The sequence below is a fragment of the Chlorocebus sabaeus genome, chromosome 2, assembly GCF_047675955.1.
Source record: "Chlorocebus sabaeus isolate Y175 chromosome 2, mChlSab1.0.hap1, whole genome shotgun sequence".
Classification (NCBI taxonomy): Eukaryota; Metazoa; Chordata; class Mammalia; order Primates; family Cercopithecidae; genus Chlorocebus; species Chlorocebus sabaeus.
Window position 1 is genome coordinate 59,505,405 of NC_132905.1, and position 25,616 is coordinate 59,531,020.

At 43.0% G+C, this 25,616-nt stretch overlaps 1 long non-coding RNA gene across 1 annotated transcript in view; it reads left to right on the forward strand.

The window, feature by feature from the left end:
• The first annotated feature begins 4,043 nt into the window (after positions 1-4,043).
• LOC140709576 (uncharacterized) overlaps positions 4,044-25,616 on the forward strand; it is a 47,920-nt gene continuing 26,347 nt past the window's right edge. The window contains exon 1 of the long non-coding RNA XR_012090075.1: positions 4,044-4,336. This is a non-coding gene — a long non-coding RNA (uncharacterized lncRNA). The remainder of the gene's footprint in view (positions 4,337-25,616) is intronic.

Consider the following 25,616-nt stretch of genomic DNA (forward strand, 5'->3'; position numbering starts at 1 on the left):
GGGCTAATAGGAACATTATGTTAGTTGCATTTCCTTGGTTACTAACAGGGTTGGGCATCCTTCATATGTCTGTTGGCTATTTGGATTCCCTTTTCTGAAACGCCTATCAGGGTTTTTGGGGGCCCATTTTTCTATGTTTTGTTTATTCCTTACTTATTTATAGACATTCTTTATGTAGTTTGAGCTCTCTGTCAGTTTTATGTGCCCCTACTATTTTCTTCCACTCTGTGGCTTGCCTTCTCACTCTCTTAATGCTGTCTTTTGATGAACAAAATTCTTATATTTAATGTACTCAAATTTATCAGTTTTGTTTAACCTTCTAAAAGCTTTTTTTTTTTTTCTTGATCTTTTCAACTTGCTTTTCACATATACTCCGCCTGGAATTGAATTTTGTATACGGTTTGCGGTAGGGGCCTCATTTCCTGTTTTCGTTGTGGATACTCAATTGTCCCAGCCACATACATTTTTAAAATAGTTTTCTCTCTATCCTCCTTCAGTTTTATGTTTGTCATGAATCAAGTGTCCATATATATCTGGGTCTCTTTAAGAACACTCTATCCTATTCCATTAATCTATTATCTGTCCTTGAACAAATACTAGGCTACTTTAATTAATGTAGTGTTATTTTAAGTCTTGATACCGGGCAGAGCAAATCCGCTCTCTTCTTTGTTCTTCAGGAATAGCTTAACTACTTTTGGTCTTTTCATTTCCATATACATTTTAGAATCTGCTTGTTGGGATTTCAGTTGTGACTACAGTAAATCTATACACCAAGTTCATGTAGGATTGGTATTTTTATGACATTGAATCTTTCAGTGCATGAATACGGTGTTGTTTCTCTTTTATTTAGGTCTTCCTTAAGAAAAATTTACAGTTTTCTGCATACAGGTCTTGAAATGTTTTGTTAGATTTATTCCTAGGTACTTGATATTCCTTTCAACACAAATGTAAATGATATATTTTTCTTTTAAATTAATATTCTAGCTGTTTGTTACTAACAGAGAAATGTAGTTGATTGTTGTATATTGAGTAGCCTTGTAAAACTCATAATTTCTAATATCTTATTCTGTTTTCTATGTAGTCAATCATTAACTTCAAAATAACAATAGTTTTGCTCTTTCATTTTTAAATCTTTATGCTTTTTAGTATATTTTTCTTGTCTTACTCTATTGGCTGAAACTTCTACTCTAAATGTTGGAGGGAAGTGGTTATTATGGGCATCTTTGTCCTTATCATGATTTCCAGAGGAAAGTATTTAATATTTCATTATTAAGTTTGATGTTTGCTGAAGATTTATTGTAGGTAAACAATATCACATTAATAAGTCCCCTTCTTTTTTCTAGTTTGTTGATGGTGTTTATTTTAAATAATAAATGAGTGTTATGCCTTATAGTTGCTTTTTTGCATCTGTGAAACAATCACGTTTTTGCTTTATATTCTCAGTGTGATGAATTACACTGATTGATTTTTTTAACATTAAGCCAACTTTGTGTCTTTGAGATAAACTAAATTTAGTAATGAAGTATCCTCCTATTTCATATCCTCGGATTCAGACTGCTGTTGTTTAGATTTTTTGCATCTACGGTCATACATAATATTAATCTTTCATCTCCCTTCTACTATGAATTAAGGTTTCAAGTCTATGTTAGTCTCAAAAATGAGTTGAAGAATATACCTTCTTCCATTTTCTGAGAGTCTAAAAGATTGGCATTATTTCTCACTTAAATATTTTGTGAAATGTATACATGTGCAACTTCATTACCTAAAAAGGGCCATCTTCCAAATTACATTAAAATTTACACAATTACATAAAATGTCAATTGTAATAAATTATAATCATGTAAAATTACAACCACATAATTAAAAAATTTAAAATTACAAATAGAGAAAAATCACATAAATTACAATTTTACAAAAACTACATAATACATTACAAACTTACATGACAAAACCTTCCCTAAAACAAGCTTTGGAGTCAGACCGTCTCTGTATGGATTTTGGCGCTGAGGACAGGCTGTGCAATCCTGTGCCAGTCTCTACTCCTCTGAGTTCTCAATGTCCTTATCTACCATGTGGGTTTGCTAATGGTCCCTCCACCTCTTTCAGATGTCAGGAGGAGTAAATGAAACAGTGATAATGTAAATCAATTCGCCCTGAGCTTGGTCTATAAAAGGTGTTTAATATTTGGTAACAACATTCATGATTATATATTAATAATTTAATTATTCAGTCAAGTGTTTATTGAGCATCTATTGTAGGGCAGGCACACTGGATACTGGGGAAGCAACGGGAGGCAAAATTGGATGTGGCCTTTCACGCACCTGGAGCAAGGATTCAGCGTTTGTTCCCGCAGATCCATGACCCACCCCCACTGAAATGAAATGGAGGCCGATGTTTACCGTGCCACCTCTGCGTACCTCTTTAGAGCTCTGCGTACTGCTTTTGTGCCAGATGGGCAAGAATAAATGAAAGCAGCCGTTTCTGCTAGGGAGCAATCAGAGCCTAATATTGAGCTCTTTGGAAACCGACTCATAGCAGTCATAGGCAAGGGCCACTTCCTTTAGGAAATGAATGAAGACAACTTGCTTTTCCTAAGCTAGGTTCCCCGTTTATATTTCTTGACAAGGGCCAAATGTGTCATACAAAGGACTGTTTTCATTGTCCCTGTTTTTCACAGTTTCCTCCAGGCCCCACCAGCTTCTCTGCTGCAGGGAGTTTACCAGGAAACAGGTGCACAAAAGGAAGAACTTGCTGAGGCCCCGGCAAACTGGAAACTCAATCCAGGTGGCCAAGGTCTAATCTTCCCCTACACCAGGTAATTTCTCTCCCTTGCATCTGAGCTTGTGAAATCAATATCAATAGTTCTCAGGTGGTCCATGGCTCCTCCAGTACTTCTGGAAATCTTTGCACCAGTATTTTTTTTTTTTTTTTTTTTTTTTTGCTATACATGGCTTTGATTCTCTGCTACACATTTCTCAAATGGCTTTATGAGGCCTCAGGAATAATACCTATTTCTTGGCTTTGTGTGAGGACTCAGTGAGACATGTCAGGAATGCTGTGATGTCTGGTTGGCAGCACGGAATAAGGGCTCATTTATTGGACTGCTTGTTGGGTCAGGTGGGGCAGTCTATCTGTAGATATACAGATACACAGATCCATGAACATATAGATGGAGATACAGCTATAGATAGATGCATATGTACACATACATATAGCATATTCACATAGATGTATTAATTCAACATTTTTTCTTTTTTGAAACAGAGTCTCAGTCTGTCACCCAGGCTGGAGTGCAGTGGTGTGATCTCGGCTCACTGCAACTGCAACCTCTGCCTCCTGAGTTCAAGCAATTCTTGTGCCTCAGCCTCTCTAGTAGCTGGAATTACAGATGTGTACCACCACCATGCCTGGCTAGTTTTTTGTTTGTTTGTTTGTTTTTGTATTTTTAGTAGAGACAGTGTTTCGCCATGTTGGCTAGACTGGTTTTGAACTCCTGACTTCAAGTGATCTGCCCTCCTTGGCCTCCCAAAGTGCTGGGATTACAGGTGTGAGCGACTGTGTCTGGCCTAATTCAACATTTTAACAAATGATCTAGTGCCTACTATGTGCAATTCACTGTATTCATATTTACACGAGTGGATCAATTGTTAGTCCTATTTGTGAAATCCAAAGAAAGAATGTAACATTTGAGTTTATGTAAAAAGTGTTGGAAAAACTGTTTTCCCAAATAAGCTAAATTGGAGCAATGGGACTTTTAGGGGTAGGCTTCACAAGTTACCTGCTAATCATTGATCTCAATGTAGGCTAACCCTGGGCAGTGAGAGATGGCCATTCGCGGGCACCACTGCAGAAGACCTGGCATTCTGCCTCCTTGTGGAGTCAGACTTTGGCCCCCTGCAGTGTTTGCCATTGTGGGGGCATCAGATGCTGATGGGCAGAATGAATGTGGAGGAAGTTGGCTTCACTAGGGCAAGGAATGAATGGCCACCACTGCTTTTGTGCCAAAAGACTGAGCCTCCCTGGGAGAGTGGACAAGAACAGGCTGGAGGAGGGGGTGCCCTTCATCATCTTGTGAGCATCTGGGCCAAGTTCAGGGCTGGTGCTCTCGTTCAGATAGATTTAGCTGGTGGTGCAGAGATCTGTGAGCTTGCTTTTGCAGGACTTTAATGATATATAAGAGCAGCATGAAGTGCTCCTGACTGTGGATTAATTTGGAGATGACTTTCTCTGTTGAAGAGTGGCAAGACTCTTGCAAGTTCTTAAAAATGCACTTGTTTGGTATGAGAATGAAAAGCAGTGGCTGAAGAACCAGTCTTCAATGGGCAAGGCTTCTCTGGTAAGTTAAACAAATTCAGGCTGGGATTTAGAGGAATTCGTGCTCGTGTAAGGATTAGGGCATGCCAAAGTAAAAACTCCAGTATGCAAAAGTATTCCTGGGAGGCGATTTAGAAATACAGATACTTGCATTTATTTGACAGATCTGGAGCAGTTACTCTCTGCTGCAAAGGCTGCCACTACAGATGCAAGAGGAAAGGGCCCTCATGATTTCTGTTTGATTGTGGCCACCAAGTTTAAATGCGGGAATGTAGGAATTACAAAAGCATGGAGGAAGGGTGGGAATTTTTGAAACTCACGAATAACCTTGTAAACGGAAGAGCCTGTTTTAACCTGGAAAAAGGAATAAAAGACTTGAGTTTACATGAGAAGTGCTTAAAAAAAAATTTCCCCTATACCCTTGCCTTCTGGTTAATTCCATTTTAAAATTGCAATATAAAGCTAAATTAAAAGTAAGCCAATGTTGTGGAGGCATGGAGTGGAATACAGGTACCTGGGCCCCAGTTCCCAAGATTTGGATTTAGCTGGTCTGGGACAGGTCCCCAATTCTGAATTTCTAACAAGCTCCCAGGTATGCCGATGTTGCTGGTTGCACATCATACCTGGGGTGGCACTGAGTAAGAGGTCGTTAGTTTTCCATTTTTGAAGGTATTGAGTAGAGAATGGTTCTCACATTTGGCTGCATTAGAGTCAACTGGGGAGCTTTAAACAAGCCCTAGTATCCTGACTGCATCCCAGACCAACAACAGCAGAAAGTCACCTAAAAGCAAGCTCACGGATCTCTGCACCACCAGCTACATCCATCTGAACGAGAGCACCAGCCCTGAACTTGGCCCAGATGCTCACAAGATGATGAAGGCTATGGGGTTCAGGCATCTGTATTTTTAATAGCTTCCCACATAGTTCAATGTGTAGCCGAGGTGAAGAACTGCTGCTCTGGGAGGAAATTATTTCAGGCAACGGCAACCAAAGGTCTTAGTCATCATGAGGTGTCAGAATCATTTTGGAGACCACGAATATTTTGTAATGCTTCCTGTCCTATCTTGAAATGAAATTCACAGACTGTATAATCTACTTACACGCATCATTAAAAAAAGTTCTTTCTGTAATATAAAGGAGGAAAAAAGAGAAGTTGAAAAAGGTAACTTTTGGTAAACAGACACACAAACACCCACACATACACACACACACCCCCCCCCACACACATATTCGATAGGTGAATGCTTGGGTACAAGTTCTCTAGAAGACATAATAAAGTATCCAGGTGTTTGTGCTGTAAGAATGTGATCCCCACAGTCCCAGAGCCAGGCCAAGCCTGGAGCACAGGACCAGTGACTCAGACACCACCGCCTTGGAGACATGGTGCCGTGGTTTTCCATACTGGTGAAAAACGCTCAGTAAACTTCTGGACACAACAACACACGTTGACTGACTCTGCGTTTCTGCATATTCCGCTCATACTGAGTACCAGGCAATAATGCTCTATGATTACATGTCAGAGATTTAGGGTCTACGGTAGATAATTACCAACTGGTTGTTCATCGACATGCATTTCGGGCTGAATTTTGAGCATTTCAGAAATTCTAGCTTCCCTCTTCCTTCCTCCAAATGCGAAGATGTCTTCACTGTAATTGAGCAATCACAAACGGCCCCCTTGAATGTCTCAGAGCTCCCCGTTGAACACTCATGTGGAATAAGGAGTGACGGTGAGCTCACTGAAATGCTCCCGACGCCAGGTGCATTCCACCTTCCACACCGCAACAGCGTCCCGCAGGCCAGGGCTGGTGGGCAAAACTGTGGTGGGTGAAAATGCGGTGGGCTGGATAAAGGACTCCCACCCCAGATGGCCGCAGGGGTGCATTCAGGGGAGTGGAGAGAGAAGGGCTGCGGGCTTCCAGTCAAGCTTTACCCTCACTGAAAGTTCAGGTTCAGGGCCCAGTCCCCGAGCGTGAAAAGGGACCCTTAGAGAAGAGGTAAAGGAACCTCCTTCAAATCCCCTGCACCCGTGCCCCTCCCTCAAAGAGAATCCTGGGAAATATTTAGCGATCTCCAGTGCCCTCTAGTGGTAGATACTTGTCATGCCAGGCACCAAAAGATGGTTAGTTTAATTTTTATTGTTTAAAAACATCACAGAAGCTCATGCAGGTTTATACAGTAACAATCTCAAGCTTTCCTGCATTTCCTTTTATCATCCCAATCTTATTACACCCGAGAGAACATTTCCATTCCTTTCCTATGCATTTACAAATGATATATATGTATATTATATATTCGTTTCTATATGTTACACAGAGATGTAGACATTTAGAAACATACATGTGCACATATGCTTATGTACTTATACATAAGCATAAAATATATTTTGTATGGCATATATGTATATCTATTTTATATTTACAAGTGTAAAAAATTTTAAAACTTTATATAAATATATAAAAATATAATACATTTAATTATATACTTTATACAATATGTTTATATAAAGTTTATGCTTATATTGATAATATATTTTTATGTACTATATAAAGTCTGAAAATATATTGTATAAGGTTTATTTTTATTTTTATTTATTTATTTTGAGACACTTTCTGTTGCCCAGGCTGGAGCGCAATGGCACAGTTCACTGAAGCCCTGAACTCCTGGGCTCAAGGGATCCTCCCACCTCAGCCTCCAAAGTGGCTAGGACTACAGGTGCAAGTTGCCATGCCTGGCTAATTTTTTGTAGAGACAGAGTCTCCCTGTGATGCTCAGGCTAGTCTTGAATTACTGGGTTCAAGCAATCCTCCCGTCTTGGCCTCCCAAAGTGCTGGAATTACAGGTGTGAGCCAATACCCAGCCTGAGGTTTTTAAACAGCAGTGATCTGACTGTGTCACTGCTGCATGGTGTTGTGCAGTGTGGAAATAACCTGACTGGTTTGATTTTTCTCCCCTACAGATGGCCATTTAAATGACTTTCATTTATCTTCCATTACAAGAATACTTTGTAAATCTATGTGAATTTTTCTATAAGAAACACTTCTAGTTTTTCATTTAAGTCAGAGACTCAAATCTGAAATGCAAAAGCTTGTAAAACTCTGAGGTGTTAGAAATCATCCCGCCAAAGGAGTGAAGTGAAGGGAAGTTTCATAAACTTGGAATGGAAGGAAAAGGCTGGACAGGAGTGGCATGGCGTGGCTGAGAGGGAGCTAGGAGGCTGGGTGTGGGTGAGGGGTGGGAAGTGTGGGATGGCGTGGCCAAGAGGGAGAGAGGAGGCTGGATATGGGTGAGGGGTGGGAAGTGTTTGATGGCGTGGCTGAGAGGGAGAGAGGAGGCTGGATATGGGTGAGGGGTGGGAAGTGGGAGCATTGTTTTCACCTAAAGCTGTATTCAGGCCCTGGGGTTTTTGTTTTTATATTTATTTAGAAAATAGATAAAACTTTAATCTGGTTCAAAATTCAACAACAGAAAGGTGTTAGATCTCATTTTCCTCATCCTTCTGTCTTCCAGCCACATCATTCTCCTCCACAGAGCCAACCAAAGTAATCGGTGTCTTGTGCATCCTTTCAGAGATAGTTCATGCATAAGCAAAAAAACAAAAAACAAAACAAAACAACAACAACAACAATAAAGCTTTCTTTCTCTTTCTTGTTTTCCCTTCAGAAACCACCAATAATTGTACCTGATATACATAGCCTGCCCCCTTTTCTCATTAAATAATGGGAGATTATGTCATTACGAAGAATCAGATTTCTTCATTCCCTTTGCCTAGCATTCCGTTATGTGGATGAGCTGTTATTTATTTAACCAGTCCCCACCTGAAGGACACCTTGGTTGGTTCCAATCTTTTCTATGACAACAGTGCCACAATGAGTAGCCTTGTACAACTGTCACTATGTGCATGTGTGGGGACACATGTAGGATATAGTCCTGGTAGTGGAATTCCTGGCTCAGAGTGTTTTTTGAAAAGAACTGCAAGTCGCCGTCTGTGGAAGCCTTGCCAGTTTGTACACTTGTGTGATTCGCTTCACCTCTACCAGCCCTGGAGTCATTGAGTGTTATGTTATTTGCCAACTGGATAAGTGAAAAATGGTATCTCAGGGCGCGTTATGGGACATGTTAAAGTACGAGTGCAGTCAAATACCTTTTCAAACACTGATGAGTTTTAGCACCTTTCTTTAGAGGAATCTTGGGTGCTGGTCTTACTGACTTAGAGCCTCTTCCTCAATCTGCATTGCCTTAGCTGGCCCCAGTGCACTTTAGGGCATTACATGGATTTGGGTTTTTTTTTTTCATCCTGCTCTCCTTCCTTTGGGAGGCCCAAAGGGAATGGGAAGAGGCTGACATCTTCCCATTCCCCTTGCTTTCCTCCTATCTCTGTCTCAGCCACGCCATCCCACTCCTGTCCACAAGCCAGGTGCACAAGCCATTCCAGAGGGACTTTACCTCACTGGGATGAATGTGGCAAGGGGCCTGGGTGTTGTGCTCCTCCCTCCATGGGCTCTGGTGCTCTGGCTCCCAGTTTGTGACCCGTGATCCTCTCTCGTTCCATGTGCATGACCTCTCCCTCCGATAGCACAAGCAATTCTCAAACAGCCACTCCAGCTGGATGCCCCCAGGCAAGCCCTGCACTTTCCCAGCTTTACATCCTGGCCTGTGCTGCCCCCTCCATGTGTGATGTGCTCCTTGAGTCTGGCATGGGTGCATGGCTGCCTGCTCCAGCAGGTCAACCCTCGGGCACATGAACTTACCCTACACATGCTCTTGTGGCACCAGCTGTCTTCGTAGCTGGTGGCCACACCAGGAAACATTTCCTAGTCTCTTGTTTCTCTTGAAAATTGTGTCATCAAATCATAGCACATCGTAAACAGTTAAGAAGAAAATTAACATGCAAAATTAACAGAAGAAAGGGAAGAAAGAGAAAATGCAATCTGCCCCAAAGCTGTTCTCGACAATTTTTTGGAGTGATTTCATATTATTTTAAGTTTTATGAAGAAAGTACAATTTTATGAATATTTGTATCTTGCTATTTCATATTTGCTGCAATTCAATGTGTAAAAGTTGCCACAGGGACACTAAGTGGTAAAGAGTTAATGGTCTTGCCATCCACTAAGTGCATGGAACTGGAATAGAACAGGGCCCTGATTCCCACTGCCCGAGGCCAAATTTCCATCCACGCCAAGCATGCTTTTCAGCATCTCCACTTTCAGTTGCTATTGTCTCTCTGCCCTTGCTTCTTCCAGCACCCCAGGGAAAAAGCTCCATCACATTTTGGAGGGAAATAAAGAAATAGAACTAAAAATGTATTTGACTTCAGCTTTTGGTTGGTGGTTAATAACCGAGATAGCTCAGGCATTTTTCCAGGTTGGAGTGCAGTGGTGCCATCACAGCTTACTGCAGCCTCGAATGCCTGGGCTCAAGCGATCCTCCGGCCTCAGCCTCCTGAGTTGCCTGGTTAATTAAAAAAATATTTTGTAAAGACAGGTATCTCACTATGTTGCCCAGGCTGGTCTCCAACTCCTAACCTCAGGAGATCCTCCCGCCTTGGTCTCCCAAAGTGTTAGGATTATAGGCCTGAGCCACTACACCTGGCCCAAGCATTTACTTAAAGAAGTGGGAGGAGCAAAGAGTTCCTGGAGGGAAGCTAGCTTTCACCTGTCTTCCTGCTACCTGGAAGGTGTTGTTTGTGAATTCAGGATTCATCTGTCCACATTGATGGTTTTCTTAGCTTGTGAGGTTACTGAAACGCAATTATTATAGATCGAAAACTTTCCCCAATGGCGCCTTGAGACAGGTTGAATAATGTTGTTTAATCTCTATAACCTTCCTCTGAAGTAGGCATGGTCACTCTCTCTTTTAATGATGAGAAAAACAGGGAAGAGAAGTCCATAGGAGGATGGAAACTTGGCCTCGGGCAGTGGGAATCAGGGCCCTGTTCTGTTCCGGTTCCATGCACTTAGTGGATGGCAAGACCACTAACTCTTTACCACTTAGTGTCACCGTGGCAGCTTTTACACATTGAATTGCAGTGAATATGAAATAGCAAGATACAAATATTAATAAATTGTACTTCCTGCATAAAGCTTAAAATAATGTGAAGTCACTCAAAAAATGGTCAAGAACAGCTTTGGGGCAGATTCCTCCTTCCCTCCCTCCCTCCCTCCCTCCTTTCCTTCCTCCCTTCCTTTCCATGGAGAGATTGTTACAGGGAGGCCTATGGGATCCTGCTTAACTGTAGTTTTGGAGGCAAATGCTATGTGGGGGCTTGTAGGAGGCAGCGCTGTGCTTGCTGGAGTTAAGCTCTAACCTGAGTTGGGTTTGCATCCAGCTGCTGGTTGACCCAGGGAGGTCTCCAGCTGCTGCTTGGAAACCAACAAAAAGAGTAGCGAGTTCCAGAAACACTGGAGTAAGATGGTGACTTGGTGATAAAAAGTCTTTCTGGAGGAAAGGGAAAACACTCCCATTTTATTTTCTGTGAAATCTGGTGGCCAATGAAACCACTTCCCATTGACTTGGGTGGGGAAGGCAGATACTTAGATTCATGTTCCCAAAGGAGAACATTATGCAGTGGAAGATGTAGCTTCACAGTATGTCCCACTCTGTCAGGACTCTGTGCTGCACATAGACTCCGATGTGAATTGGCATTCTTCCTTCCTGGGGTTGTGCAGTGCCCAGCCTGGGCAGCTGTATACTCCAGCCCTGGATAGGTTGATTTGTTTACGGAAGGCTGTTTGCTAGCAGGTATACGGAGATAATGCATTTTATATGTAGAGTTAGTGTCTTTTAAAAAGCTCAAAAAGCCTGAAGACATAAAAAACAATCTCTTCACTCCTGCACCTCTCCCTCCTGCAGACACTGAGATCTTCCCCGGCGGCTCTGATCTGGGGGCTCCCTGTAGGTGCAAAGACCTGGTTCTTCAGACTCCATCCATGGAAGGAGGGAACACCAGTCGCAGGGAAGTGGGCTCTGCATGGGGTTCCAGACACAGTAAAACAGGGCCTGGTGCAGGTAGAATGGGGGAAAAGGGGGCCCTAGTCAAAGGGCAGGGCAGCCTCAAAGTTGACCCCAAGGCTGGGACCAGGGGGTACTTCTGCTCCCTTCTGTACCCAGAGTTGGAAGAAACAGTTCATTCCTCTTAACCCTTTCTTTGAATCATCCCTGCAACTTGGCATCCCTGAAACCACATAGGGAAATCACTCCTGTTGTAAACCCTTTCTTGGTGGCCCCCTGTGGCAGCAGTGACTTCAAGTCTCATCACTCATGGTAGTTGTGTTCTATAAAGCTGCCATGAACACTGAACTAGTAGATGCTGAATCGTTGCTCCTAGGAGAAGCATAGAGTTAGATTCCTGCTAGCCTCTGGTCATGTTTTGTCAGCTGATCAGTACATAACCTCGTTCTATGTATGTTTCTGTTGACAGATGCCTCGTTTGAGGTATAGTGCGAACCCATTAGCACTGAACTTAGGACCAGCAACGCTGTAACTCAGGCCTGAAGGAAGCTTTTCTAGCACATGAATTTCCTCTGTAAGGCACCTCACAGCCTCTCGTGCCTGGGAACTCTAGCCAGCACTGCAACATGATGCCTGGGGCCATTATAAATGTGAAATCACCAAAGAAACCCCACAAAAATGTGAAAATCGTGGCACTAAATAGACCACAGAAAGAATGCTTATTTGCAGTATGAGAACTGGAACCAGAAGGTAGGATGTCATTGTGTTCTTCCTCAGCACTGGGTGATTCAAATTTCTCTCCACTCTGCCGGCGTCTTTGAGTGACCAGGAAATTGCTGGGAATATTGATTTTGGGATAACGAATAAATTTTATCGAGTAGCTGAATTTGCAAATATGGAATCCACAAATAATAAGGGTTGCCTGCATCTTGAGTTAATTGCCATTTAAAAACAATGTCCTTTTCCAGTTCGTCCATTCACCGCGGTCCAGGTCTCAAAAGTGATTCCTCCCAGGGGTCAGGTGGGCAGTGCAAGGGTCCGGTGGTGACTCAGGTGGAACAGAGGTCACTGGCCTTGTCCAAAGGAGGCAGCAGCTCCTCTCCTCTTGCAAGCTTGGCAGGGGTTGGGGCCCCATGATTTTTACTTGGGAGGGGCCCATGATGGCATCTGTATGAGTGTGGCCAGGGATGTCTCTGGAAGAGGAGGTTGCAGACCGAGATTTTCTGTTTATTTGGAGGGTGAATTTGGGGTGCTGAAGGGTACTGGGAGGTCTAGGGCTTCCTGTGTCTTCCCTTAGTGCTACCTCTGGGACTCCATTTTGTCAGAGTTCCTGGTATTTCATGAGAAAGCTGGAAATCCAGGTTTTTTTTTTTTTTTTTTATATTAGAAATGTCAGGATTTAAAAATATAAACAGCTAACTAAAAAATCGAAAATCCCTAACCATTGTACAAGCAAATGAAACAGGCATAATAAACATGAGCTACTATGTTCCTAGGTGCCTGGTCAGCTGGGATACAGGTGAGAGGCTGACGGCAGGTGCAGGTGACCCCCTTACTCATTCTATGTGTTGTTGCTTGGACCCATTAACATTGTCTGCCACATATTTCTGTTTGGAGAAAGCTCTGCTACTGTGGGTGAGTCTTGTCTATACTGAGGGCAGGGCTGAGCTGCAGATGGTTACAAAGTCTACCTTCAGTGGGATATTGTAAGGGTTCATATGAATTGAATTAACAATATTTTTATATCTGAGGCTACACAGTCCTAAAGGAAATGTGACTTCTACAGAGAGAATGAAGATGTTCCTAGCACTTTCAAGTATATCGAGCGTTCCTCCAATAAGTGTATTTTTTTCATCTTGTGCATCTTGTGTGTGAAAGCTTTCTGTGAGGTTATGTCCATGAAAACAAATGCCTTTTTTTCTTTTCCTAATAAAAGCAGAATAATGAAAGATAAGGATAAGGTTACACCATGGCTACAGTGGTTGTCAACAAGCCTTTTGAGATTGTCTTTTCTGTTGAAATCGGTTAATGAATCGGAGTTTTCCACTGAGCTCACGGAAGGTAGTTTTTCAGATCTGGGAGCAGATAATCAGAGACACTTTTCCCATGCAGCATGTTGAAGGGCATTGTTTGGTCTTGTAGCTTTACCAACTCGGTCTGGTCCAGCACCAATCTTGCTAATTACCACAGGTGGACCTTTGGCCCAAGGAAACAAACAAGGCTTTGGGGCACTTCTCTGTGGCCGCCTTGGGACCGTTCAGAAGTGATGAGCCGCCAATCTGGAAGCCGCTTGGGTGATAATGATTCTCGAATGGGCTTTTATGTGGACGAGCAACATGACCTAAGGCACCAGGGACACCAGAAAGGACACTTTTTATGCAGCTTGAGATGTGAGTAGAGAGCAAAAGAGATTTCAAAAGATGAGCACTGCCGCTCTCTCGACATTATAAAGTGTCTTCTGAGTGACAACAGTGCATCCTTGTGCATGAATTGCACTTAAACTTCGTATTTTTGGAAAATGACAATCTGTGTTTTCTGGTTACTATGGACCCAGTGTGGGCCTAGAGGTTTTATGTGTGCAGGACCTCATTCATGAAACCCTTTCAGTGATTGGGAGAGGCAGGAGTGGTTCTTGCCCCCATTTTACAGGGGAGGAGACTGAGTTCCCTGAGCTAGTGAAGGATCCAGCTGGGACTCTCGAGCTCAAGTCTGTGGATCCCAAAGCTTGTGCTTGTTGAGGCTCAAGAGACGATAGAACTCGCAGTGGCTTGGATGTGGCAAGAACTCATTTCACTTTTCTCAAGACATGGGTGGTGGGAGTCATCAGGCTGACAGAGCATCTGACTGGAAGTTCAAAGAACTTTAGCCTGGTTAGCAGTGTGTTTGGAATCACCTTGTAGAGTTGACCTTAAATCATGGGGATTTTTGCACGTTCATTATCAATGTAAAAAAAAAAAAAAAAAAAAAAAAAAAAAAGAAAAAAAGCCTGTTAGTGATGCCAGGGGAGGGCCATTGTGGATTATCGCTTGATTAATCATGGCTGAGTAGGGAGAGTTGCTGTCATTTTCCTTTTTCTTTTGTTTCTGTGAAGTTCCTCACCTTCCTATCTCAGCCAGATGTCTTCATCAACCCCATCTCCTTCCAGCTCCTTGGGAAACTTACCACATCTGTTTTCTTTTTGCTTTTGAATAGTCTTTTTCTGTCAACTGGACCCTTCTTGTTTTCTTTTTCACCAATGTTGCAAAAGTTGAAAGAATTGTACAGAGAACATCACACACTTACCACCCAGATGCCACGATTGGCATTTGCTGTATGTGCCGGATCACACATTTGCTCTTCTGTCCATTCTTCTAACCACCCACCAAGACTTTAAAAAAATGCGTTTCAAAGCAAGTTGCAGACATTTTGCACTCACTTCCTAAACACTTCAGCCTGCACACCACTGACCAGATTTCAAGATTCATTTTTGTTTCTTTTCTGTTAAGTAAAAATTTACAGTGAAATGCATAATTCTCACATGTAGCATTGGGCAAGTTTCCCCCATTGGCTTTTAATGCATCTGCTAATCTCTTCTATTAGAAAATCAAGCCAAATCTGCCCTCACCTCAGGCCCAATCAGCTACTGCCCCGAGTTGCTCCTCATCATTTCCAATCAGACTTTTTGACAGCACTGTCCCCGTTTCTTCCCTCCAGCCTCTCCCTGCACCCATCTGGCCCATTCCCTACCCATCCTGGCATCTTCACTGAGGTTACCAATTCCTTCTGTGTCACCAAATCAAGGGATATTTTCTAGTTGTCACTCTCCTTAGCCCTCGGTGGCACCTCAAGCTCCTTTCCTCTGGACACATTCCCTTGCCTGACTTGCAGGGTGTGACGCTCCCTGGGCTTTCCCCACAGCCCTCTGGCCACATTCTTTCTCTCATTGAAGTCTCCTTTGCCATTTTCTCATCTGAGATTAAGTATTGGAATTTCTTAGGGCTCAGCAATTGCACACTTTTTTTCTGACTCCATATTTTCACAGACATTGATCTCATCCTCTTCTGTGGTTTCCATTTCCGCCCCCCTACCCACAACCCTCACATCCGCATGCTGCCTGGCATCTCTCCTGCAGCTCTAGGCCTGTATTCCAGCTCAGCGCTCCTTCTTGGATGGTCCAGAAGCACCTGACATGTTCATGTCCAAAACCTGACTCAATCTTTCCTCTTCACACTTGTTCTCTGTCTTAGTCCATTTTGTGTTGCTAGAATGGAATATCTGAAGCTGGGTAATTTATAAAGAAAAAAAGGTTTGTTTGACTCACGATTCTGATGGTTGGAGAGTTCATGATTGCGTCTCTGCGTCTGGTGAGAGCTTCAGGCTGCTTCCACTCACAGTGAAAGGGGAACCCCGACTCGCAGAGATCGCTGGTGTGAGAGAGGAAGCAAAAGAGAGTGGGGAGGTGCCAGGCTCTTTTTAACAAGCAACTCTTGCTGGAACTAATAGAGTGAGAACTCACTCACTCCCATGGGAGGGCATTGCTCTATTCATGGGGGATCTACCCCATGACCCCAACACCTCCCACTAGTCCCCACTTCCCAGCACTGACACACTGGAATCGACTTCAACAGGAGATTTGGTGGAAACAAACCATGTTCAAACCACAGCGTCTTCCTCTACGATTCCCCCAGCACAGGGAGTGGCATTACTGTTAAGGGGGCATCACTCGCCCCTCCTCCACTGCTAAATTGTATCGATTTTGCTTCTCACAATTTTGTCTTGATGCCGACTTCTGCTTCTCTCCACCGCCATAGTCAGGGTTCATATCTAGCTGGGTCTCCCACCCTCTTGACACCCTCCCAACATGCATTCTCCACCCAGCAGCCAGAGTTCTGTTCTCAAAACACTAGCCTGGTTCTGATGCTCCCCTGCCTACACTGGCCAGTGGATTTCCAGTGTCTTCTGTCTTTGCAGGGATTGCAAGGATCTTCTGGGTCAGGCCCCTGCCCACTTCTTCAGGCCCCTCTCTCTACCCCCCGACCCCACCACTCTCTGTTCTCCAACCTCACCAGCCCATCATGGCTTGGTTCCTCTCACTGCTGACCTCTGCCCATGCTCTTCCCTCTTCAGGAAGCCCTTGCCCCTCTCCTTGTCTGCCCAGGCCTCCCCATATGCACAACTTGTCCTGCGAATGCCTCCCTCATGTTATGTGTCTTATGACACCACATGCCTCTCCTTTCAGATACTTAGCATGGCCACACTTTTACATTTCACTGTGAGCATCTTTGATTAATGTCCTCTTCCTCGTGGAAGCTTCATGACAGTATTTTTTTCCTTTGCCTTTGTTGGATCTTCAACACCTAGTGAAATGACTGACACGTATTAGACACACAACTGTTTGCTGACTGAATACATGAAATTTCGTTCTTTACATATTCCTAATTTTTTAATGGAAGGCAATTAATGTTAGCCAAGGTACCAAAATTGGAGAATTACTGTAATAGCTGTGGTTCAGATTTTTGAAAATATTTTGATAAATCTGGGACATCTAGTTCCTTGGGCGAGAAATAGGCTCACTCATGTCACCTCAGTTTTTAAAAAAATTTGGACAGTGGTCACATGCTCTGTGGCTTACAGAGCAGGGGCAGGAGACCTGGAGCCTGGCTATTAAGGGTGAATGCCTCCTGGTTATGCTGTTATTCTTGTTTGCAGAATGGGACAGTCACATGCCCCTAGGGTCTCCAGGACTTGTGAGAATAGGATAATACTTATGTGTCTCTGCAAAACGGTAAAATCACATTAGTCCACTGTGGAAGGGGCAATCATGTTTAGGATCAAGATTCCACCAAATTCTTCTGTTTTGTCTTGCAGAGGGCAGGACACCACCCCTTGGACCATAGTGGGAGGGGCTGCTCTATTGGGTCACCCTGCTTTGGAGACTTGAGAACTGGGCTGAATCAGTGTCACTCTTATTATTATTCATGTTGCGATGATTGGTATTTCACTAGGACTGGCTCTCTGTAAACTCCAGCCATCCCATCGGGCTTCAGTGGCCTGCAAGAGCTTGGCCATGATGCTCCAGCTGAAGGGCTCTTTGGTCCCTGGTCCCAGGGTGACGGGCAGCTCAGTGGGAATGTACCTCCATCCGAAAGCACAGGGAGCTGGTAACCCAGGGGATGGGCTCTCCAGAAGCTGCCAACCCAATACTTCTGGGAACTGGCTTTCTCTTTTCCTTGTTGTGGAAACCTCACCAGCTGCTTCATGGGGGAGGTTAATTAATGCAATTAACAACAAATGCCTTAATTGCAGATGTTTAGAGAGATACTTTACTATTATTATTGTTATTATTGTTTTGTGTGCAACTCTCCGCACACTTGGATATCTCTTTATTAAAGCAAATAAAACCATAATTAGGTGCAGCCCAATTCAAACAGCAGCAGCTTGGAGCAGGAAACCATAATTCAAGAACAAGAGGCGTTCTCGACAAATATTATGTTGTCTGCCTAGTAACTGGTTGTGTGCCAGGGTGCTGTGAGCCGCTTCAGAAGAGCTCTTACCTGCTTTCTCTAAAGCCTGGACAGACCGGGGAGGCCGGGTTGAAGGAGACAGGCCGTGGGGAGCCAGGGCCGTGCTGGTAGCCCCCTCAGAGAACAAGCCCTTGAACAAGCCCACAGACCAGGGGAGCTTGTATTCCAGGAGGCTTTGATCAGAAGCTGGGAATTACACAGGAGCTGGGAGTTAAGGGAAAAGAAAAGGAAGACAGTTTACTTCTCTTAAATTGTGGTTTTGGAGGATTAGAAGAAAGGAACCAGACATCGGGTCAGCATTTCAAGGCGAAACAATTGAGAAAACACACATTCCAGGCCTTGACCATGGATCAAGGCCTTGACCGTGAAGTCTTTAGCTGTGTTTCCCGATTGCACAGACGGCTTATAGTGTGAAGTTGTGTGCATCGATATGCTAATGACGGCCTCTTTAAGTGAAATTAATGCCCGGATTGTGTGCTTAGAGCAGCCCTTCATTATTCCCTGTGATATGAAGATGTGTTGGAGATTCTTCCCGGCCTCTCAGTGACACTCTTCATACAAAATTTATCTCTTTTATGGGTTTGAAGCTCTTTCAGATACATATCAAAGACCTTTCCATGCCTCTACCCTGCATAATATATTCTGCAACAGCTTATAATAAATCATCCTCCTTCCCTGACTGGTTAGCCGTGAGCAAACATGGCTATTGCTGGCACCGAAAGGATGCGAGATCCTCATATTTAATGCTTTGCCTCTTGTGTTACTACTGTCTGTCCTTCCATCTTCCCTGGGGACCCCACAAAATGGCAAGGGGCTGGAGTCACCCCCAGTGCTGTTCTGATTTTAAAGCCACTGTCTGGGTTGATGACATAGGAAATGTAATATGTTGTTCTTTCACGTTGAAATAATCTTTTCCTCTCTTTTGCCTCATTTTCTGATTTCACAAGTAGACATGGCACAGGTACCCACTGTATTTCCAAGGGACTTAGGTTGACAAGGGTGACCATATTGGTGGTTGCTTGTGAGCTGAGCATAGATGGGCATTGTTGCATCTGGTTGAGGAGAGAAATCAAATAGAACAAAGGGAAAGATTGTCCAAAATGGTGGTCTCTGGGCTAGGAACTGCACCATGGCTGCTGGCTGCTAACACGGGAGGCGGATCCCATTCTAACATGGGTGACTTGGGAGAAAGCCTTCCTCAGAGAGGTTCCCTGTATGGGCACAGAGGGATCATGCTTCCCGATGCTCACGAGTCAATGGGGCTCTTGTGTTTGGTGTGAGTGGTGGAGTAGAAGGACAGGTATTTTTTTTTTTTTAAAGAAACAGAATTTGCTTTTGGTGGGGTTATTCCCAAAGGTCAATGTGTGTTAAAGGAAATGCACCCTGTGATGGATATGGCTAGCTGCATCCCATTTTCTCACCCAAATCTGCTTGCTTTTTCTTCTATAGAAATTTATAGCTGGAAAGATGGTTGCATAGAACAAATAGGACATTTTCCAGATTCCCTTGCAGCTAGCTGTGGTCGTTGAGGTTGACCAAATATTAAGTAAAATTCCCAAAGTCATACAGCTAGAAAAACAACAGAGGCAATATTTGAACCCATATCTGTTTGATTCCAAAACCAGTGATCTTTATTGTCTCCTTTCATTCTCTTAGAGGATGGAGAATTTCAGTCAGGTAGTTTTTAAAATTTCCAGAGAATAAAGAATACACTTAACAAAAGTGACTTATCTTATATTTATAGTATTATTATTAACTACAGATGATCTATTGAATAGGTAACATATATTACTATATTATCAACAGATAAAAACATATAATTGGGACAACTACTGAATGGTTTTTCATAAATTATAAAAGTAGTTCAATTAGCTTTATTGAGGTATAATTTACATAGAATAGAATCTGTAGACTTTTGTTGGATAGCTTGATTAGTCTGGCAAATGTACACAGTCATGTAACCATCTTCACAATCAAGACATAGGACATTTCTGTTACTCCAAAAACTCTCCAGGCTGCTATGTATTCAACCCGTCCTTGCAACTCCAGCACCTGGTAAACACTGACCCATTTTCTGGGACTATTGTTTTGCCTTTTCTAGAACTTCACATATATGAATTAACTCTTGCTTTCCGATTATTATATTGGTGCCGTTTTTATTAGAAGATTGTTTTGGAGTAGAAAGTTTGGGGTTTTCCTTTATAGCACTGCAGAAAGAAGTCATGTAGACCAAGTGGCTATTGCTTTACAGACTCAGTCCAGTGCTGTTTTCCCTATTGCAGAGGGAATGGGATTTACATTGTAAGCAGCCCTAAAAAAATGGCCATGCACTTCCTCAGAGCCACTCTGCCAGTTACCTAAACTAAGCCACCAGAATTTACTGATGACACTTGTGAGTAGGTGAACTCTTGATGCACTTAAAGAGGAATGTTTAATATTTGTGAAGAATATTGGAAATGTCCAAGTCAGAGCAGGTTAATTGGATGCATCCAGTAGTTGGGAGGTGGGCTGAGGACGCTTCCAAGCTCTGAAGGTGCTTCTAAAAGTCCCATGACTTGCTCAAAGTCTGAGGCCCCTGCTAAGTTAGCAAATGTTTTGTCTAAGAGTAGACGTGAAAAAATGCAGCATTATCTGTCTACAGTTCTCACTAGAGCCAGACCTGTAAAGTTAGGCACCTCTGCTGTCAGCTGTGTTGGGTATTATTCTTGGAGTCCTTTGGACAGCACCAGAGTCTTGACTACAAAAGCCTGACTACAAAAGCCAGTCATGGCTGGACTCCCTCAGACGCTTCCCCACATCTGCCTCACATTGACTTATAACCCTTGAGTAGATAGGGCTAAGAAGACAACTTCTATTTCAGGGTATTTTAGTTTGGATTTCCCCAGAATCAGATCCTGAGACAAAGATTCGAGTGATGATCTGGATAAACATCCTCAGGGGATGGGGCAGTGCGACAGGGAAGGGAAGCCATTTACACCAGCAACGGGAGCACAGTTCCTCTAGGAAACTATGGGAGATGGTGGCGAGCTCGCAAGGAAGAGGCCAAGAAGCTGAGGTCCTCGTGCTCCCAATCCCTTTCTGTGGCTGGGTAAGAGCTGCGTCCGGAAGCATCAGATCGCCAGGACGCCTGGCTTACCCTGCGGGCTTGTGGTCAGTGCATTCCAGAGTACACAGGAAGCAGCCTTTGGTGTGCAAGGGCAGCACTGAGGGACTTGGGCAGGGCACCTGCAGGGACTGCTATGCAGACCATACCAGGTTCCCTTCTTCGTGCACTGTCTAAACCATGACTACCTCTCTGCACCAGCCATAAACACTGTGTTCCTCATCGGTTTGCACTGGGCCGTGGCTCTTTAGTATCTCACCATTATTGCCTTTTCTAGAAGACTTCTAGGATCTGCCTAGATAACTCCTCCTCAGCCATCAGATCTCATCTAAGCACGCTTTTCTCAGAAAGGCTTGCTCTGGCATCCTGGTGAGCGCAAGTCCCGCTGCCACATGCTGAGGGGGCGTTGGTGGACAGGCCTGCCCAGTGCTCCTCAAGAGGCTTTTCAGCAGAAAAACACATTTTCCAGACTCCCGTGGGACTGGGATTTATGGATTTCTTTCTTTCTTCTTTTTGAGACGTCATTGGAAAGTGTCTCTGTAGCACAGGTGGAGTGGAGCCTTCCTTCTGATTTTTCCACTTTGTGCTTTCTGCATTCCTGTGCATTTCTGGCAAGCAGACCTGGAGATGTGGGGTTGTTCTGTGGTTCCTTTCCAGCAGTCAAGTTTTGTAGTGTCAAGAGATCCATGGAGGGAAGGTCACTCATTATTTTGCCCTGTGTATCTGTCTGGTGTGCTGTGGTTTAGACCAATGGTTGAGATGATAATGGTTTCCTTACTGATCTTTGGATCACGGAAAAGGTGGTATGTTCCCAGAGCCTCTTGATTCTCTGTCTCCCTGATGGTCCCATGGTTGGTGGTTGTCCTTGAGGAACAGGCCCATGGTATTGCTGAGAGTAACTGGAAGTCTAACCTACAATCTGCTCCTCCCACTCTTCCAAAGATTTTGTAAGCACTCAGCCCACCAATTAAATACTCTCTGCTAAAAAATAAGATGTGATGACTTATGTCTCCTAAAATTGAACTTCAGTGGATATATCTCATTACACAAATGCTTCTTTTTGTGTTGTTTTATTTTGAAAATTGACACGTAATAATTGTACGCATTTATGGGTACAATATGATGTTTTATTACATGCATACCTTGTGTAATGATCAAATCAGGGTAATTATCATATCTGTCACTTCATGCATTTCTAATTTCTTTGTGATGAGAACAATCAGAAACCTCTCTTCTAGTTATTTTGAAATATACATTATATTATTGTTAACTACAGTTGCCTTACTGTATTTTTTAAATTTTATTTTTATTTTCCACGTACTTCTACTTTGAAGCAGTTTTATAATTATTTGTCGGAGTATATAAAATAGGGGTTGTCTATTCAGAAGGTCCCATGATGATGGAGTTATATCAGCTTTAGTTAGTATAATAACTTAGGGCAATGGTTCTCAAACAGAGGTGACTTTGTCCCCCAGGAGACATTTGGGAATATCTGGAGACTTGGGTAATCAAAATTGAGGTAGGCGCTTTTGGCATCGAGTGGGTAGAGGACGGGGACACTGCTCGGCATCCTAGAGTGCACAGGACAGCACCGACAGTAACGAGTCCCCCAGCCAAAACTGTCAATGGTGCTGAGGTTAAGAAACTCGGATTTATGGATTTCTTTCTTTCTTTTTTTTGAGACAGGATTTCACTCCCATAGCTCAGTCTGGAATGCAATGGCACAATCTTGGCTCACTGTGTTCGGGGGATCCTCGCAACTCAGCCTCCCAAGTAGCTGAGACCATCACACTCAGCTAATTTTTTGTAATTTTAATAGAGAGGAGGTTTAGCCCTGTTGCCCAGGCTGGTCTCGAACTCCTGTGCTCAAGTGATCTGCCTGCCTTGGACTCTCAAAGTGCTAGGTTTGGGTCAGGCGAGGTAGCTCATGCCTGTAATCCCAACACTTTGGGAAGCCGAGGCAGATGGATCACCTGAGGTCAGGGGTTCAATACCAGCCTGGTTAACTTGGTGAAACCCTGTTTCTACTAAAAATACAAAAAATTAGCCAGGCGTGGTGGCGGGTGCCTGTAAGCCAGCTACTGGGGAGGCTGAGGCAGGAGAATCGCTTGAACCCAGGAGGCGGAGGTTGCAGTGGGCCAAGATCATACCACTGCATTCCATCACTCTTGGGAAACAAGAGTGAAACTCCATCTCAAAGAAAAAAAAAAAGTGCTAGGATTACAGGCATGAGCCACCATACCTGGCTGGTTTTCTGAAACTATATCAGATAGTGTACAGGATCTTTGGGAAAGCAGAGAGCTTGGTGAAATGCATAAGCACAACCCAGACTGCTCCAGGAATCTTTCTGATGCTGCCATCCCATGCCTTTAAGGACTAGATGCCAGAAGCCCTCCTGGTCAGGGGCGAGATTATTGATCCTTACTCTGCAGAGAAGGACATGGATGTATGCTTGTCTTGACACAAGCTTGGGTTTGTTCTAGTCCATGCTTTCCTGGACTCCCACACTCTTCCTTTCGTAGGACGTCTGTTTGGAAAAAAATCACTAATAACCTGACTGAATGACTTGTAAGTCCTAGCAAGTAATAGAATGGCATTTGTTTCTTTTATCCAAATTGGTAATGTTTTGAAAGATTTTATGGCTTTAAGGTAGTCATTTTGTCTAGAAATATTTCTGTGTGGGGAGGTGTTATATATTTATGCACATATCGGCTATTTAATTTTTAGATAATTCAAGAATATATTATCATCATAGAAAACATCAGACAATAAAGAAGTACGCAGACAAAAAAGTGAAAATGCCATTTAAACCCCTCTCCCTCTTCACTTTCAACCCCATCGCCCTTCCCAAAGGTACCTGCAGTTACATTCTGGTGTATATTCTAGATATTTGGTGTGCATATATTTTCTATGTGTTTACATGTGCAAACATGCATGTAGACAAAGCATGGTCTTGTTTTCAGGATTTGTCTAATCCTTGTGATCATATGCATTATTTTGCAACTTCCTTTCTCCATCCCCCCTCCCACACTTTCTTTTTCTTTTAGCTTGATGCGTCTTGAAGAACTTTATACCCAGGAATGTCTGGCTTCACCTCATCCTATTGGCTGCTGCGTAGTGTGGCTTGGGACAGATATGCTGCATTCAGGCAACTACAGAGCGGTGATCACAAGCTCTCAACCTGCTGTCAGCCTGCTGGGGTTGAAATTGTGGCTTCACCCTTTGTAAATATGTGACCTTGGACCCTTTACTTAGCTTCCCTGTTGCCTGTTTTTCTCATTTGTGGCCTGGTTCTTCATCTGTTAAAAAAAAATTGTGAGCTTGTTGAAGTCATCCACTTCCGACAGATTAATACGATGTGCTTATACTGTAGACACCATCTACCCATTTTCCCTGGGTCTTGATATGAGAATCGATGCAGTTTGAATTGCACTGAAAGCTTCTTTCTTCTTTTCTAAAATTTTCTTTTCCCTAGCAAAAGAATTCTAAGAAGATGTAGCTGAAAACCAGGTTTTGAAAATTCCGAGCTTAAGAAATTATATTTTATATAGTTTCCCAGAAAATTTACCTTTATGACCTGCTGGCTACAGGCAGGATATCAGTTGATTCCAATGATTCTTTATTTCACCTTGGCATGTCTTTTATCAGAAATCATATGGAAACTTTTTAATTTATGGGCTTTTATTGCAATCCTCAATTCACCCTGAGTAGTCTATTATGAAGTGTTCTAGAGGTTCTTATTGTCCCTTATCAGAGAATTGTATCTCAGCGCAATTCATCTGTAATCATTCTTCACAGAGAAAATCTTTCATATTACCTTTCTTTCATCATATAACGACAACTCTTGAATACATCATTATTCCACAATGAGCTTATAAATTATTATCATTAGGCAATTTTTCATATAATCTGATTTTATAAACTGTTTCTTTTTATTATCGTTAGAGGGGAACCAGTAAATGCATCTATCAGTTTTGATCCACCGTGATAACAGTAATAGAAAAACTAAGTAAGGACATCTTACTGAGTCGCAAACATACTGGATTTGTAATGACTTCAGACCAGGATATTCATGTGCAAATAGCCCAGCAGCATGACCCTCTCTTATGAGTTACAGTGCCACCCATAGTGGCATCTTAATTGGTAATGCTGAGTTACCCAGATGTCTTAAACTGGATTTTTTTTTTCCCCCACAGAAATGAGTTTTTATTTTTATTTTTTTCTCTTTTTGTTTTGAGACAGGGTCTTGCTCTGTCACCCAGTCTGGAGTGCAGTGATATGATCATGGCTTACTTGAACTCCTGGGTTCAAGCAATCCTCCCACCTCAGCCTCCAGAATAGCTGGGACTATAAGCATGCATCATCACACTTGGTTATTTTTTTGATTTTTTATAGGGACGAGGTCTCACCATGTTGCCCAGGCAAGTCTTGATCTCCTGGGCTTAAGCAGTCCTCCCACCTCTGCCTCCCAAAGTGCTGGGATTACAGGATTACAGGCGTAAGCCACTGTGCCTGACTTCCAGATTTGCATCTTAAAGGGCTGTTCCATTGAAGTAAGTTTTAAAAATGTAAAATAAAATATTTTTAAATGAAGAAAAATCCAAAGTAGATTACTTAGGAATATGTGATTTGCTATGTGTAATGGTAACCCAAGACCCCTCACCTTCGACCTATCTTCCTCCCCAAAACCTACTTATCTGTTCTTAGAGAATGAATATTTTTTTCATATAGAAGTAGGAAGGTACATT